At 40.4% G+C, this 18,985-nt stretch overlaps 1 long non-coding RNA gene across 1 annotated transcript in view; it reads left to right on the top strand.

The window, feature by feature from the left end:
- Nucleotides 1–17,974, top strand: part of LOC128659479 (uncharacterized) — a 94,853-nt gene extending 76,879 nt beyond the window's left edge. The window contains exons 2-4 of the long non-coding RNA XR_008402401.1: nucleotides 16,400–16,481; nucleotides 16,829–16,995; nucleotides 17,875–17,974. This is a non-coding gene — a long non-coding RNA (uncharacterized LOC128659479). The remainder of the gene's footprint in view (nucleotides 1–16,399; nucleotides 16,482–16,828; nucleotides 16,996–17,874) is intronic.
- The last annotated feature ends 1,011 nt before the right edge of the window (nucleotides 17,975–18,985 follow it).

The following is an 18,985-nucleotide window of genomic DNA, read 5'->3' as shown; positions in this document are numbered from 1 at the left end:
GCAGGGGGTGGCAGCTGTCTGCCCTCAGGATGGAATTCTTATCAGTGGGCTTACTGTACAGTGTAGTGCCCAGTGTATTATCAGATATGTAGATATTCAGATCTAAAAAGTGTATCTGTTGTTTGCCCATTGTCAGTTTAAATCTGACTGTGGACTCTGTGTTATAGATTTTGTCAATCAAACCAGTCAAGAAGTTTCTGCTGGCCCCCGCACCAGATAATGAAGACATTGTCTATATATCTTCGGTAGAAGATACTAGACTCATCATTGATGCCCCAAAAATATCTATCCTCAAAATGGGACATAAAAATGTTCACATAAGATAGGGCCATATTTGACCCCATCGCTCTCCCAGCGATTTAGAGATAAAATCTTTGTTCAAACCAAAAATAGTTTTTGTTCAAACAGAATTCCTGTTTGTATGTGTACCCCTTTCAGCTGTCTAATAAGGTCATTAGTGTCCAAGATAAATGAACGTATGTTTCTCACTATAGGATCACATTTACATATTGGTTGTAGAAGTGACTGAACAGCTGAGACAATAGAACGTCCCAGGGGTTTTTCAAGTGTTTTGTGGATCTTGGGAATTGTATACAATATGGGGATTCTGTGATATTAGGTACAACAAAAATCTTTAATTTGTTCAGTGATGTATACTTGTTCATGCCCAAATAGTATCAATTTATCCAATTATTTTTTTAAAACATGAGTGGGGGTCAGTGGGTATTGGGTAACTCTTTGTATGTGCCCCTGTCAGAGAGTTGTTAAAAAATGTCACTTCTATAGTCAGCATAGTTTAATAAAAAATATGGCGTCGCCCTAGTCCGCTGGTCTTATGACAATAGAAGTGTCATTTCTCTTGTAAAGGTGTATCCAGTCCACGGGTTCATCCATTACTTGTAGGATATTCTCCTTCCCAACAGGAAGTTGCAAGAGGACACCCACAGCAGAGCTGTCTATATAGCTCCTCCCCTAACTGCCACCCCCAGTCATTCTCTTGCAATTCTCGACAAGAAAGGAAGTATCAAGAGATATGTGGTGACTTAGTGCAGTTTTTACCTTCAATCAAAAGTTTGTTATTTTTAAACGGTACCGGCATTGTACTGTTTTACTCTCAGGCAGAAACTGGAAGAAGAATCTGCCTGGAGGATGATGATCTTAGCGATTTGTAACTAAGGTCCATTGCTGTTCTCACACATAACTGAAGAGTATGGAAAGAAAACTTCAGTTGGGGGGACGGTTTGCAGATCACCTGCTTTGAGGTATGTTCAGTATATTTTTTTCTAGAGAGATGATAAGGTCTAGAAAATGCTGACAGAGCCTGGTATATTTGAGGTAAGCCTGATACAGTGATTTAACAACGACTGGGATCATGCTTACAAAAAAGGGTAATATTCATGTTAATTCTCATATTACTTAGTGTAAAAACGTTTGCATGGCTTACAGAAAAAACGTTTTTTCTCTGAGGGTGATAAATCTTTATTTGGGGCCTAGTTTTCCACATGGCTTGTTAGATTACTCCTAGGAGTACTTTTTTAAGGCCCTCTGACATTGAGTGCATGGTGGGAGGGGCCTTTTTTCGCGCTCTTAATGCGCAGTTGATATTCAGACTGAGACATCCAGCTTCCCTAAAGGAGTCCTCTGGCATCTAGGACCACTATAGAGGGTTTTTTTCCTGCAAAAAATGTGTTTAAGGGCAGGTAGGAGCCAGAGCAGAGCTGTGGCAGTGTGTTTGACTGTTTATTAACGATTTTACCGTTTTTCTAATCCGGTTTGGGGCCTAAGGGGTTAATCATCCATTTGCAAGTGGGTGAAATGCTGCTTTAGTCTCTTATACACACTGTAAAAATTTCGTAGAGTTTACTACTTTTTAACACTGTTTTGCAGTTTATGTGGTAGTTTTTTTCTCTTAAAGGCACAGTACCGTTTTTGTTTAATTGCTTTTTCACATTTATTAAAGTGTTTTTCAAGCTTGCTGGTCTCATTACTAGTCTGTTAAACATGTCTGACATAGAGGAAACTCCTGGTTCATTATGTTTAGAAGCCATTGTGGAACCCCCTCTTAGAATGTGTACCAAATGCACTGACCTTTCTATAAGTTATAAAGACCATATTATGGCTTTTAAAGATTTATCACCAGAGGTTTCTCAGACTGACAAAAGGGAGGTTAAACCACCTAGCTCTCCCAATATGTCAGAACCTATATCTCCCGCTCAAGTGACGCCAAGTACATCTGGCGTGTCCAATGCGTTTACCTTACAAGACATGGCTGCAGTTATGAATCATACCCTCACAGAGGTATTGTCCAAGCTGCCAGGGTTACAAGGAAAGCGAGACAGCTCTGGGGCTAGAACAAATACAGAGCTTTCTGACGCTTTAGTAGCTATGTCTAATACACCCTCACAATGTGCAGAAGCCGAAGCAGGAGAGCTTCTATCTGTGGGTGACATTTCTGATTCAGGGAAGGCGTTACTTCAGTCTGACTCTGAAATGACAGCATTTAAATTTAAGCTTGAACACCTCCGCTTGTTGCTCAAGGAGGTTTTAGCGACTCTGGATGACTGTGACACCATTGTAGTCCCAGAGAAATTGTGTAAAATGGACAAATACTTTGCAGTGCCTGTTTACACTGACGTTTTTCCAATCCCTAAGAGGTTTTCAGAAATTATTACTAAGGAATGGGATAGACCAGGTGTACCGTTCTCTCCCCCTCCTGCTTTTAAAAAGATGTTTCCCATAGATGCCGCAACACGGGACTCGTGGCAGACGGTCCCTAAGGTGGAGGGAGCAGTCTCTACCCTAGCTAAGCGTACAACTATCCCCGTCGAGGACAGTTGTGTTTTCCTAGATCCAATGGATAAAAAATTAGAGGGTTTCCTTAAGAAAATCTTTATACAACAAGGTTTTATTCTCCAGCCTCTTGCATGCATTGCCCCAGTCACTGCTGCAGCGGCTTTCTGGTTTGAGTCTCTTGAGGAGACTCTACAGGTGGAGACCCCGTTGGATGATATCCTAGACAGGCTTAAAGCTCTTAAGTTAGCCAATTAATTTATTTCTGACGCCGTTTTTCATTTAAACAAGCTAACGGCTAAGAATTCAGGTTTTGCCATTCAGGCGCGTAGGGCGCTATGGCTTAAATCCTGGTCAGCTGACGTTACTTCAAAGTCTAAGCTTCTCAACATCCCCTTCAAAGGGCAGACCCTATTCGGGCCTGGACTGAAGGAGATCATTTCTGATATTACTGGAGGAAAAGGCCACGCCCTTCCCCAGGATAGGTCCAACAAATTAAGGATCAAACAGTCCAATTTTCGTTCCTTTCAAAACTTCAAGAGTGGCGCAGCCTCAACTTCCTCTACTGCAAAACAAGAGGGAAATTTTGCCCAGTCCAAGCCAGTCTGGAGATCTATCCAGGCTTGGAACAAAGGGAAGCAGGCCAAAAAACCTGCTGCTGCCTCTAAGACAGCATGAAGGAGTAGCCCCCGATCCGGGACCGGATCTAGTTGGGAGCAGACTTTCTCTCTTCGCCCAGGCTTGGGCAAGAGACATCCAGGATCCCTGAGCTCTGGAGATTGTTTCCCAGGGATATCTTCTGGATTTCAAAGCCTCATCTCCAAAGGGGAGATTTCATCTCTCACAATTATCTGCATACCAGATAAAGAGAGAGGCATTCTTACGTTGCGTTCAAGACCTTCTGATTATGGGAGTGATCCACCCAGTTTCAAGGGAGGAACAGGGGCAGGGCTTCTATTCAAATCTGTTTATAGTTCCCAAAAAAGAGTGAACTTTCAGACCAATCTTGGATCTCAAGATCCTAAACAAATTTTTCAGGGTCCCATCCTTCAAGATGGAGACTATTCGAACCATCCTACCTATGATCCAGGAGTGTCAATATATGACTACCGTGGACTTAAAGGATGCTTATCTCCACATTCCGATACACAGAGATCATCATCGGTTTCTCAGGTTCGCCTTCCTAGACAGACATTACCAGTTTGTGGCTCTTCCCTTCGGGTTAGCCACGGCACCAAGAATCTTTACGAAGGTTCTAGGGCCCCTACTGGCGGTTCTAAGGCCACGAGGCATAGCGGTGGCTCCTTACCTAGACAACATTCTGATTCAGGCGACGACTTTTCAAATCGCCAAGTCCCATATGGACATTGTTCTGGCATTCCTGAGGTCTCACGGGTGGAAGGTGAACGAAGAAAAGAGTTCTCTCTCCCCTCTCACAAGAGTTTCCTTCCTAGGAACTCTGATAGATTCAGTAGAGATTCAGTAGAAATTAAGATTTTTCTGACAGATGTCAGATTGTCAAAGCTTCTAACATTCTGGAACTAAGAGCGATATTCAATGCTCTTCAGGCTTGGCCTCAGCTAGCTGCGGTCAGGTTCATCAGATTTCAGTCGGACAACATCACGACTGTAGCCTATATCCACCATCAGGGGGGAACAAAGAGCCCCTTGGCAATGTTGGAGGTTTCAAAGATAATTCTATGGGCAGAGGTTCACTCTTGCCATCTCTCAGCTATCCATATCCCAGGAGTAGAGAACTGGGAGGCGGATTTCCTAAGTCGGCAGACTTTTCATCCGGGGGAGTGGGAGCTCCATCCGGAGGTATTTGCCCAGTTGATTCAACTATGGGGCAAACCAGAACTGGATCTCATGGCGTCTCGTCAGAACGCCAAGCTTCCTCGTTACGGGTCCAGGGATCCCAAGGCAGCGCTGATAGATGCTCTAGCAGCGCCCTGGTCCTTCAGCCTGGCTTATGTGTTTCCACCGTTTCCTCTGCTCCCTCGTCTTATTGCCAAGATCAAGCAGGAGAGAGCTTCAGTGATTTTAATAGCTCCTGCGTGGCCACACAGGACTTGGTATGCAGATCTGGTGGACATGTCAGCCTTTCCACCATGGACTCTGCCGCTAAGGCAGGACCTTCTACTTCAAGGTCCCTTCAAACATCCAAATCTAATTTCTCTGTGTCTGACTGCTTGGAGATTGAATGATTGATTCTATCAAAGCGTGGTTTTTCCGAGTCGGTCATTGATAACTTAATTCAGGCTTGAAAGCCTGTCACCAGGAAAATCTATCATAAGATATGGTGTAAATATCTTCATGGGTGTGAATCCAAGGGTTACTCATGGAGTAAAGTCAGGCTTCCTAGGATCTTATCCTTTTTCCAAGAGGGATTGGAGAAGGGATTGTCAGCTAGTTCCTTAAAGGGACAGATTTCTGCTCGGTCTATTCTTTTGCACAAACGTCTGGCTGAGTTTCCAGACGTTCAGGCGTTTTGTCAGGCTTTGGTTATAATCAAGACAGTGTTTAAACCTGTTGCTCCGCCATGGAGTTTAAATTTAGTTCTTAAAGTTCTTCAAGGGGTTCCGTTTGAACCTTTGCATTCCATAGATATTAAACTTTTATCTTGGAAAGTTCTGTTTTTAGTAGCTATCTCCTCGGCTCGAAGAGTTTCGGAGTTATCTGCTTTACAGTGTTATTCCCCTTATCTGATCTTCCATGCAGATAAGGTAGTTTTGCGTACCAAACCTGGGTTTCTTCCTAAGGTAGTATCTTATAAGAATATCAATCAGGAGATTGTTGTTCCTTCATTATGTCCTAATCCTTCCTCAAAGAAGGAACGTCTATTACACAATCTTGATGTGGTTCGTGCTTTAAAGTTTTATTTACAAGCTACGAAGGATTTTCGTCAAACATCTGCTTTGTTTGTTGTCTACTCTGTACAGAGGAGAGGCCTAAAGGCTTCGGCAACTTCTCTTTCTTTTTGGCTGAGAAGCATAATCCGCTTAGCTTATGAGACTGCTGGCCAGCAGCCTCCTGAAAGAATTACAGCTCCTTCCACTAGAGCGGTGGCTTCCACATGGGCTTTTAAAAATGAGGCCTCTGTTAAACAGATTTGTAAAGCGGCGACTTGGTCTTTGCTTCATACTTTTTATAAATTCTACAAATTCGATACTTTTGCTTCCTCGGAGGCTATTTTTGGGAGAAAGGTCTTACAGGCAGTGGTGTCTTCCGTTTAAGTTCTTGCCTTGTCCCTCCCTTCATCCGTGTCCTAAAGCTTTGGTATTGGTATCCCACATGTAATGGATGAACCCATGGACTGGATACACCTTTACAATAGAAAACAAAATATATGCTTAACTGATAAATGTATTTCTCTTGTGGTGTATCCAGTCCACGGCCCGCCCTGTCATTTTAAGGCAGGTGTTTTTTATTTTTAAACTACAGTAACCACTGCACCCTATGGTTTCTCCTTTTTTCTTGCTTGTCTTCGGTCGAATGACTGGGGGTGGCAGTTAGGGGAGGAGCTATATAGACAGCTCAGCTGTGGGTGTTCTCTTGCAACTTCCTGTTGGGAAGGAGAATATCCCACAAGTAATGGATGAACCCATGGACTGGATACACCACAAGAGAAATAAATTTATCAGGTAAGCATACATTTTGTTTTTGTAAGGTTTTAATTGCTAAAGCTCTGTTTTGTTCAGATTGTGTCCATGTCTTATTCAGGCGCTCATTATCCAAATCCTGTGTGACCAGCCTAATGAAGGTCTTAGTTCTAGGGCTACAGTTTGTTGGCTCAAAACCACATGTTTTTTTACATTTATAATCAAAAGATTTTGTGCTTATATTAGTGTTGCCCTTGGAAAAATTCCTTAATCTTTAAAGTTTTGTTGAGTTTATAAATATTCAATTTAAGGTCTAGTTCAGATATATTCATACTTGGGACAAATGACAAACCTTTATAAAGTACCTGTCGTTCAGCTGGTATCAACGTATGTGTACGCAGGTTTACAACTATGTCATCTGCCTGCCCCGTTGAGGGAGTCTGTGCCTGATGTTGCGCCCTGCTAATGTGGGGTCTATAATTCCTTCCCATCTGGACCTCGTAGTCACCCCTAAAAAAGGACTTGGGGTTGATTGTCCCCTATTTAAGAAAGGGAAACTGTGTGTAATGGAAGTGTTGGTAGAGGGAGATGAGGTTTGGGATGTCATAGAGAGGTTTCAATCAGTGTCAGACAAATCTGCCCCACTTGTGTTAACTGTCTCAAAATGTACCCTCCTTGTTCTCTGTCTCCTCCTATTGTGTCCTTCCTGGGAATTTGTGAGCCACTTATATACTCTGCCCTGCTTGTAGTCTGCATTGACAGTATCCAGTTTTCTGTTCTTAAATATAATGAGTTCACTCTGGTATTTGTCTATTTGTTGGTTTAATTTAGTTAGCCAATTTTCTTGCTGGTCATTGATCAGAGTACTGTTATGTGTCTGTTCAAATGTGAGTATCTCTATTTTTACCTTTGCCAAAAGAGTGGTAACCTCTTCTATAACCAAAAGTACTAAATCTAGAGAGCACTTGTTAAGTATATAACACCATTTTTTTCTGAACTCCAAGTTTTCTGCTGCCTATGGTAGAGTATGTATGGGATGTTGTGTACCCTAAAGCCCCCAGGTATGTGACTGATTCTGGGAGATATTCAGACAAATAACTGCCATTTAATGATAAATCAACCTCACGTTTCTTTAATTTTAACAATGCATAATATAATTTGATAGTGGTCTCACCAGTAGATTGGGGCAAATAGAATCCTCGCAGCATCATCATGGGTGTATGAAACAGTCCCAATTTGTGCCCGCCTGGCCTGGGTGTCAGGATCCTCTGTGTCAGTAGCCTCTGTAGTTACCGGTTCCTCCTGGATGCTCAATTCTCGGTCCATCTTCTAGCTATCACACGTCCTGGTCCAAAGGATGTTATTATTAGCTACACATGTAGCCAGACAGGAGAGAGAATGTGCAGCAAAGTCCACAAAATACTGAATGAAGTATAGTCAAATAATGGGGGTGTTCTGCTCAAGTAAAATAACCTCAATCAAATCTTCAGATCAACCCACCGGAAGCCATTAGCCTGAGTGCAGGAATGCAATAAATATATCTTTCAAAGAATGCACTCATGCACTCTCAGGGCTTTCACAAAATAACACAATTTATTGAATGTTTTCGGAGATCAACTCTCCTTCATCAGAATAACAACAGTGTGTGTAGTACACAAAAATATAGTGTACAGTTAATGTGGCACCAAACAACTGTATTGGAACGCAAACTTGCATTCCACCATTTAGTGAAACCAGAAGTACAACAATGTCACTTCTGGGTATGCAAAATTATGGAAAATTTTAACATTGTAAATCAATTTCATATATTCACATAGCATGTGTAGATAGTGACAGTGCTACCTTGCCATATCTCTTTGCAGTATTGCCTAATTCAGGGAGATAAAAAACCTAGAGAATACGTAATGTGTGGTCCTCAAATGTGGTGCAAATAGCTACTGCCGATATTATTATTATTATCATTTATTTATAAAGCGCCAGCAGATTACGCAGTGCTATACAAAGAATAAAACATTACAGGGATGGGGGGGCGGAGCCAACTACCAAAGCGACTAGACGTGTTCCTGGGGAGCTCCTGGCTCCTAGATCTAATATTGGGGGTGATCTACTAAATATAAGCTTTCATTTTTTGCACAAATTTGTAAATATGTTATTATATCTTTTCATGTGACAACACTGAAGAACTGACACTTTGCTACAATGTAAAGTAGTCAGTGTACAGCCTGTATAACAGTGTAAATTTGGCGCCCCCTCAAAATAACTTAACACACAGCCATTAATGTCTAAACCGTTGGCAACAAAAGTGAGTACACCCCTAAGTGGAAATGTCCATATTGGGCCCAAAATGTCAATATTTTGTGTGGCCAACATTATTTTCCAGCACTACCTTAATCCTCTTGGGTATGGAGTTCACCAGAGCTTCACAGGTTGCCACTGGAGTCCTCTTCTATGCCTCCATGATGACAACATGGAGCTGGTGGATGTCAGAGACCTTGCTCTCCCCCACCTTCCATTTGAGGATGCCCGACAGATGCTCAATAGGGTTTAGGTCTGGAGACATGCTTGGCCAGTCTATCACCTTTACCCTCAGCTTCTTTAGCAAGGCAGTGGTCATCTTGGAGGTGTGCTTGGGGTCGTTATCATGTTCGAATACTGCCCTGTGGCCCAGTCTCCGAAGAGAGGGGATCATGCTCTGCTTCAGTATGTCATAGTACATGTTGGCATTCATTGTACCCTCAATGAACTGTAGCTCCCCAGTGCCGGCAGCACTCATGCAGGCCAAGACCATGACACTTTCACCACCATGCTTGACTGTAGGAAAGACACACTTGTCTTTGTACTCCTCACCTGGTTGTCACCACACACACTTGACACCATCTGAACCAAATAAGTTTATCTTGGTCTCATGGGACCACAGGACATGGTTCCAGTAATCCATATCCTTAGTCTGCTTGTCTTCAACAAACTGTTTGTGGGCTTTCTTGTGCATCATCTTTAGAAGAGGCTTCCTTCTGGGATGACAGCCATGCAGAACAATTGGATGCAGTGTGTGGTGCATGGTCTGAGCACTGACAGGCTGACCCCCCATCCCTTCAACCTCTGCACCAATGCTGACAGCACTCATACGTCTATTTCCCAAAGACAACCTCTGGATATGACACTGAGCACGTGCACTCAACTTCTTTGGTTGACCATGGCGAGGTCTGTTCTGAGTAGAACCTGTCCTGTGAAACCGCTGTATGGTCTTACCCACTCTGCTGCAGCTCAGTTTCAGGGTCTTGGCAATCTTCTTATAGCCTAGGCCATTTTTATTAGATATGTGCGATTCGTTTCATTCTGAATTCGAATTCGTCCGAATTTGGTAGAATTTGGAGCTTTGGACCGATTCGAATATCCGAATGAAATGGTTTCCGAAAGAAACTAATCCGAATGAATTTGTTCCGAAATCTTCGAATCGTTCGGACGTATTCGTTGTCATTCGGATGTGTGTGGCGCATTTTGATTTTTTTATTTACATGTGACATGACTACTAATCCGAATGCATTTGTTCCGAAATCTTCGAATCGTTCGGACGTATTCTTTTTCATTCGGATGTGTGTGGCGCAGTTTGATTTTAGTTACATGTGACGTAACTACTAATCCGAATGCATTTGTTCTGAAAAATTCGAATCGTTCCGATATATTCGTTTTCATTCGGACGTGCGCGTGGCGCAGTTTTAAAATGATTTCTTCAAATAAATCTTATTATTAAATCCAAAGAACCACAAAATAGTTAGAAGAAAGTGAGATCTGAATGATTATGTAATTATTTATTGAACAAATGAAAAGATAAAATATTTATTTAGGTTTTTGGACTAGCATGGCATACTACTAATAACGAGTGACAACTAATCGATTCAAATTGATTAGTTTATTAAAATGAGTGTGGTGTCATATATCTTCTTGTCCAATCAGATCATTCATTTTGTTTTGGGGGTTGGATTACTGTCACAGTGATAGTTTTCTGGTCCAATAATTATATTATTTAAATGTTGTGGGCTGGATTACTGTCACACGCAGTGCAATGTGCTATAGCTTTTCCTCAAGGGCTGTGCTTATCTGTGCTGTTGTGTTAATCAGAAGGCAGACATTATCAGACTTTCATTCTGTCAGCATTGCAGCAGAAGACAATCCCTGAACTTGTGAAGTTGAACAGTTAAGAAGAGAAGCAGGCACAGTGTCCTAGAGATTTACTGGTCTGCATATTTTTGCTTATATTATTATTTTTGGCTGAAATTGTGACTCAAGGGAGAGGAAAAAGTTTTACAACAGTCAAATATATATTTCTTTATCTTATAGTTCTTGCATTAATAATTGTTATTATTTTGAACTTCTCACTAGAGTACTAGTTAGTTAGTAGTTAGTTAAAAATAAATATTATAATTGTGTACTATTGTATTGATTGTCTTGTGTGACTTTTTTGGAGTTCTATCTGTATGAGCTGAGCTGAGCTCACTGCAATTATTTTGTTTTTGTTTAAGACAGAGATTTAGTTATCGCTGTGTGTGTGCTGTCTTAAAGTTAGATAACAGGCACACAGGTTGCTGAATGATGATAGGATTTTTTTGATTTTTGAACACATCAGCAAAAGACACAGACATCACCCTTATTTACTCTTTGTGGATAAATCTAATTATTATTTGTTTTGTGTGTGTGTGTATGTATGTATGTATACTATTCATCATTGTAGATAGATATCCCCACACAGAATTTAATTAAATTTTTTTTGTTTGTTTAACTGTAGTTTAATTTATTTTCTGCGCTGTAAACCTATATAACATTACAGCCTAAGGCACATTTGTTGTTTTAGCATAGGATTTTTGTGTGTGTGTGTGTGTGTGTGTATGTATGTATACTATTCATCATTGTAGATAGATATCCACACAAAATTTAATTAAATTTTTTTGTTTGTTTATCAGAGTTCTTTATTTTCTGTGCTGTAAATGTAAACCTATATTACATCACAGGCACATTTCTTCTTTTTGCATAGGATTTTTTTTTGGTGTGTGTGTATGTATACTATTCATCATTTTTGATAGATATCCACACACAATTTAATTACTTTTTTTTGTTTGTTTATCAGAGTTCTTTATTTGCTTTGCTGTCTTCCTATATTACATTACAGGCACACTTGTCCTTTAGCATAGGTTTTTTTTTTGGAACACATCAGCATCATCACAAGACACATGATCCAATCTCTATTATTGGCTAAATCTATAGTAATAATTAGTATTATTTAATTTTTCAATTTTTATTTTTTAAATATATATAATTAGTAGACAACTACCTAACTATTTGTAATGGATAGTCCTCCCCCACCTCATGTTCCTCAAACAACCAGTAGCAGTGACACAGTAACCACCAGTGACACCACATGTGTACCGTTACTGTCTGTGTCAAATCCTTCCACAGAATCCACATCCTCATTGCCAGGCACAGACATTTGTCATCCACCCTCCACACATGAAACATCATTTAAGTCTCACAATAGACCTGATACTACAAAGGAAAGGCAAATGAAGCAGCCTCAGGTAAAGTTTATTGGTTCAAGCAGAGCTAGCAGCAGCAGTAGTCAAAGCACTCGTAGACTCACTAGCGGTAGTACTAGTAGTCATCTGAGTTCACCCTCTAAATTTTAAAGGGCTGTAAGTAAAAATTCAAGTTCACAATCCTCTAGCAGGGTTGATAGGTTCTCCTCTGAGACTAGGAAGCAGTTTGCATTTCAGCGGCATCTTAATTTTCCGGAGCTTCCCCCCAAAACAACTAGTACAATCACTAGTGCCAGTTGTGTCACCACCTCTGCTATGTCCAGTTCTAGTACCGTGTTGCCAACTAAAATGTTTTACAGTAGAAGCCAAACAGTACCAACGCAGGCTTTTTCCAGTGAACATTCATTTAAGCAGCCCAAACGTGAAGTATTTGAGTATGAGGAAGAAAAAATTTCTCATGCTGATACTGCCGCCACCACCACTGCTACTGCCAGTGCCAACATTACTGATAGCCCATCTGCTATTGATATACGTGAAGAGGGCACCAGTAGTCACCAGGGAGAAGAGGGCTCCCCAACATATGTCGCTAGTGATAAATCCATGTTTACTGACATGGACGAATCAGCGTCATCTTATAATTTTGAACCAGATGATCAAATTCACTATTCACCTACCCAGCATTCACAGTATTCTATAGATTTGTATTCCTCTCCGTCTCCAACATCGTCACCACGAGTGTCACCGAGCTCTCCAATAGCTCGTGTTGAGTCTCCCAGCCAGATTGTAGTTAGTGCACCCGCCACTACTGGTAGGCCACTATCCTCCTCCATTCCCACCATCCCTTCAATGTTTAGGCCTCCTCCTGTTACATCACAGAGAGAAGGCCATGAAATAACAAAAACAAAAGAAGTTGCTACAGCGTGTGCGGCCAAATAAACTGTCACAAAAGATTCTTCACTGCACAGTGGCAAAGGTACCCGTCGTGCACAAGTGTGGGAGCATATTGAGGCTATTGGTGATGGTCGCTAAGCCAAATGCAAATTGTGTGGTAGGGAAGTCAGCCGGGGTAGAGTGTTGGGGCATCTGACCAATTCAGGAATGAACCAACACATCCGCACCCATCACAAGTCAGTGGTGTTAAGGGAAGAAAGTGGTGTCTCTGCTCCAGCCAGCACTACTAGGGGAACTACTACTAGCAGTGTCATAGTCACCACCAGTAGGAATCACAAGGGGCATGGTGATCATGCCTCTTCTGGTGCAGCTGCTATCAGTGTCAGCCAAAATCCCATGAAATCCACCCAGCCCACAATGGAGCAATTTAGTGTATTTCATTCCAGTCGGATGTCAAGACATCAGGTGCAAAAAATTACACGCCTCATTGGCCAGCTCATAGCGGTTGGAGGGGCTCCTTTTAATATGGTGGAAGGGGACCCCTTTAAACAACTTATGGAGGCAGTTGCACCCCATTATAAAGTTCCTGCTCGTACCACATTCAGTAGATCTGTAATTCCCTCACTTTACCGATCATGCGTTGTTGTTTTGAAGGAGGAGCTGGTAAAGGCTGCTGGACAGTCAGTGCACTTCACCACTGACCTATGGAGTGCTCCTAGTGGCCAACATGCCTTCCTGTCTTTGACGGCACATTGGTGGCTGCCAAATGTGTCACCACCAGTTATATCAGCCAAAAGTTCAGGCTCAAAAACCTCAGACTCAGTGACTGACTGGTGCAGTAGCCAAGGGGTACCGCTCCTTTCTCCTGCATGCTGAGGTGATGGATCATCAGCACACCTCACAGAACATCCTACATGCACTGAATAATATGGTGGCTCAGTGGCTAGGAGAGCAGGCAGGGACAAAGGCACAAATGGGTTTTGTTGTCACCGATGCGGCAGCCAATATGCTAAAGGCGCTACGGGATGGCGGGTTTGTGGGTATATGCTGTTCGGCACATCTACTGCATCTTGTTGTTAAGGCTGCCCTCGATCACGACACCGGAAGGTTGGCAACACTTTTGGAGTGTTGCCGGAAAATAGCTGGCCACTTCCGTCATAGTGTCAAAGATTGCCATCTCCTTAGGCAGGAACAGAAAAATTTTGGACTTGCAGAGCACCGGCTCAAACAAGATGTGAGTACTAGATGGAACTCCACATTAGATATGCTGTAGCATATATTAGTACAGCAAAAGGCAATCCATGCAATGGCATACAAACATTCCATTGGCATTGACAGACCACTGGGCAGGGATGACTGGGCCATGATTAAACAGGTAGTGGCAGTCCTCACACCTTTTCGGGTGGTGACAGAAAATTTAAGTCAAGAGAACGCTAGCCTGGCACAAGTCATTCCCCTCTTCACTCACCTCTCGAACCTATTAGATAATTTCCTTACTAATAGGGAAGTATTGCCTGGTGGTAATCTTCATGATGATGTTGCTGCCCTTGTAAGGAGGTTGAAGGAGCAACTGACTCGGCGCGTAAAAGAGTGCATCGACATTAGCCCTCACTACATGCTAGCCACACTTTGTGATCCTAGAGTAAAGGGAAAGATAGCACTCCGTACAAATAGCTTGACCTCATGGAGGGACAAATTGATACAGAGGGTGCGTGATAGACAAAAAAAAATGTCACCTGTAGAGGAAGATGAAGAGATGACAGAGTCTGATAGTGATACTCTGTCACCTAAAACCAAAAGCTCTAGCACTGCTGCTTGTCCTCGTCCCACCACAGCAGCTACTTTTGGGCTGATACACTGGGCACATTGGTTGGAGACATTAGAGATCCCCCGATGAAAGAGAGCAATGCTGCCGACATGGTTAAGCTTTACCTATCTCAACCTCCCCTGCCCCCAGTACAGATCCCTTGACATTTTGGGATGAAAAGAGGTATTTGTGGCCTGTCCTGTCTGTGGTAGCCCAAGAGCTAGTTTCCTGTCCCCCAACCAGCGTCCACAGTGAACGTGTATTTTCAATCACAGGAAATACACTTTCACCTCATCTTTCACAGTTGTCCCCCCAGCTCCTGGAGCAGATGACATTTTTAAAAATAAATCTACCAAAGCTGGGTTACCCAGCTCCCAGCTTTGATTCTGATTAAAAAGTGGATATAATCTCCTGCTGACCCACTTGTGCAGTGTGCCAGTCAGTACTGGACTGGGAATTAAAATCATCCCTGGAAAATTGGGCGAACAGCCCTATTTTCCGTTCACTCAGTATAATGCACACATTCAATTTTTCTCAAAGGTGATATTACTGGGATGCTCATTCCCCCCAATATTTAGTTTCAGAATTATAGTATATTATTTTTTAATTAATTTTTTCCCCATATTCTTGCTATATGCACTGTAAAGCCCAATTACATCCATTAATCAGCAGTTTAAATTGTAGCTTTTCTAGCCATAGCTGCTGCCGCCCACCAATACATTTCCTGGTATCCCGTTAGGCTAATCCGGCTTTGCTGGTTGTCATTACATGACAAATCATCATGGCTCCTAAAGCAAAAGATCTCTTATTTTGATGATATTTTGTAGTTAGCTAGAGGTCATCAATCAAGTAACTTCCCAAATTCAAAATTTTCTACCCCTCTTTGAGACATAATATATTTTATTCCCACTACAGCAGGGTATCCATCCAAAAATGTAAAAAAAATTCTAAATATTTTAAACTTAAAAGCTAAGGCCAAAAAATACAATTATTTTGATTTATATTAGTAATTTGAAGGTAACGTCATGTGACCTTCAACCTTAAATATTTCATAATAAACATTGAAATGTTATGTGATGATTTGTCATTGAATGGCAACCAAAAAATAACTTTCTATGTCACAGCGATTTTACTTCCCAAGGGTGTGATGGTTGATTTTATTACAATTTCAACTTTGTATTGACTTTCTTTATATTTTTTGTTAATTTTTTTTTTTATATCTTGATTTAGCCTAAACAAGCTTGCTCAAGCATTTGTATTAGTGTATCCATTTTTTTTAAATAGTTTATAATTAATAAGTGCACCTTAATCATAATTTTACAATTGTTAACACATATTTACACGTTACACGAAAAGTTTCTGTTGTAAGCATTGTCACACATTAGTTACCGTTCGAGTAAAGCCACAATTTTTTTTATTAGTTAGTGGGAGTTTTGGAGACTGTTATCCAAAATTATTGTCTTAATTTTTAAGAAAAAAAACTTTGAATTACAACTATGAAAAATATTTTTGGGCACTAAGAAAAAATATTAGTGCTACAAACAAAAATAGATTTAACAATCAGCCAGCTGCTACCATACGCAAAAAAATACGGTTAATCTCTAGGACAGTGTTGTCATTCTGGAAGTCCGCTCCTCATGAGAAAAAAATAAAATAATATTAATGCTTTGCACAGAGGCACAAACACGTGAGTGACTTTTAAATATACCACTTAATCCACATTCCATCATTTATTTCCATTTATTAATAAAATATTCTCTGTTTCTTTCTAATATTTTTCAGAGAATACTAAAGAAAAACTGTAGACTTGACTTTGAGGGAGGAGACAGACCTTAAAAAAGAGGATGCTACAAGGAGTTCACGGGTAAGAATTATCAATACATGTGTACTTCAAAATAATTTTTATTAAACCGACATGGAGTGCTGCTCATAAAGAAGGTTTTAATTTAACTTTCAATTGAAACCTCTGTAAAATAATATAAGTATCACAGCTAGTAATTTTGAGACATAAAATTAAGTAATATATAATAAACTTCTATCTATGTTTCAGGTGATGAAACATTGTGTTGATTTAGATAAATTGCATCCAAAATGGATTTGTGCATGTGATCTATTGCTTGCCTCTGTTCTTTGTTGACACGGGCTAATGCCCTGTCTATGTAAATCCTTTCTCATATTGTTGACGGCTTTTGTCAATTTTTTTGTTGCCAGTAAATTTTCAAGAAGTAATTCTTCCGTCCGGCTATACCGATGTTGTATTTCCGGTTTTGTTGGCTTGTCTTGTTCCAGTTGAGGTGGTTGATTCTGGGCTGTCTGCTCATCCACAATGGGGGCATGATGTTCTGTTGATGGTTGGTCAACGCTGACAGATGACAATGGTGAGAAGCATGTTTGTTGAATATTTACTACAGGACTTTCCTCTACACTAAGAACAGGTGAATGCAGTTGACTGCTATGGCTTCCACCTGCAGAAATGCCTCGTAGTTCTGAAATAGATGAAACAGTAATCAAATGTTATTATTTTGTTGTATGAAAACCAATGTATTTGTGGACATGTTGTACAGACATAGAAAGACTCTCGCAAAAAGATTTCTTCCATAATATCTAAGAAAAAGACAGCAACAGACTATCCACAAACTTTTATTATACATTATTCGCTCAAATATATTTTAATATCCAGGATGGACAGATTTTATCTCTCTGTCAAATCTAAATAAAAGTTATATTCAATTAAAGGGATACTAACCCCACATCTTTTCTTTCATGATTCTGATAGAACATCCAATTTTAAGCAACTTTCTATTTTACTCCTATTATCAATTTCTCTTTGTTCTCATGTTATCTTGATTTGAAAAAGCAGTAATAAAAGGTTAGGAGCCGGCCCATTTTTAGTTCAGCACCTTGGTAGAGCTTGCTGATTGGTTTGCTACATTTAGCCACAAATCAGCAAGTGCTACCCAGGTGCTGAACAAAAAATGGTCCGGCTCTAAAGCTTACAGTACTGCTTTTTCAAATCAAGATAGCATGAGAACAAAGAAAAATTGATAGTAGGAGTAAATTAGAAAGGTGCTTAAAATCTCATGCTCTATCTGAATCATGAAAGAAAAAAATTGGGTTTAGTATCCCTTTAACAAATTTATTTGTATAAAAATTGCGTAATAAATCATTTGTAGCTGATTATTTTTTGCTATAGTAAAGGCTTAATTACATAAAATGTCCAGATAATTATTGCCTGTCTTGTTTGTTTATATTTTCAGTTTGTTATAACTTACGTGGAGGAGTAGTGGGCATCTCTCCACTTCCAGAGGCTGCTACTGGTGGGATCCGAATCCGAGTTACTAACACTGTTAAATATAGAATAAAATCAGCACAAGCCAAGGTATACTAAATTATAGATAATAAGTTTGTGTGAAGACATCAATATTTATTTTGAATATTAAATTTTTTAGTTGTTTTTTTTGTAAAGTTAGTACAGTGTTTGCTTATCTGGTATACATTGAAATGGACTATAAAGTCAAAATAAAGTTTTATGATTCTGAATCAGCTAGATCAGATAATTGGAAAGTTAAGGGGACATGAAAAGAAAACCAAATATTTTGCCTGATTCAGATAGAGGATATAATTTTCAAAAAATTTCGCATTTACTTCGATTTTCTAATTTATTTCATTCTCTTGGTATCATTTATTGAAGGAGCAGCAATGCACAAATAATTTCTAACAAAACACCTGGGTGAGCCAATCAAAATTGAAATATATGTATATGCACTGTGCAGCCACCAATCAACAGCGATAAAATAGCTTCTCTGCTGCTCCAAAGCTTGCCTATAAAAACATTTCAACAAATGATAACAACAGAAGGAAGATAATCAAATAATATACGTTATTTTGAAAGTTATTTAATTAAAATTGAATTATCTATATGAATCGTGGAAGAAACATTGATTCATGTCCTTTTAAGTATATACATTTAATAATTTACTTCATTTATATAAATTTACAGTGTTTTTATGTAATAACTTCCTGAGCATGTGCAGAAGCTCACAGGGTATACATATAGGGCATATTTATCAAGGTCTGGCGGACCTGATCCAACAGTGCGGATCAGGTCCGACAGACATCGCTGAATACGGTGACAATACGCTCGAGCTATTCAGCATTGCACCAGCAGCTCACAAGAGCCGCTGGTGCAACGCCGCCCCCTGCATACTCGCGGACAATAGGACGCCAGCAGGGGGGTGTCAATCAAACCGATCGTACTCGATCGGGTTGTATTGTTGTGAGTTTTGTCCGCCTGCTCAGAGCAGACGGACAGGTTATGGAGCAGCGGTCTTTGTGACCACTGCTTCATAACTACTGTTTCTGGTGAGC

The sequence above is a fragment of the Bombina bombina genome, chromosome 5 (genome assembly GCF_027579735.1).
Source record: "Bombina bombina isolate aBomBom1 chromosome 5, aBomBom1.pri, whole genome shotgun sequence".
NCBI lineage: Eukaryota > Metazoa > Chordata > Amphibia > Anura > Bombinatoridae > Bombina > Bombina bombina.
The sequence above is the reverse complement of the archived record's forward strand: the minus strand, read 5'-3'. Positions and strand labels throughout refer to the sequence as shown.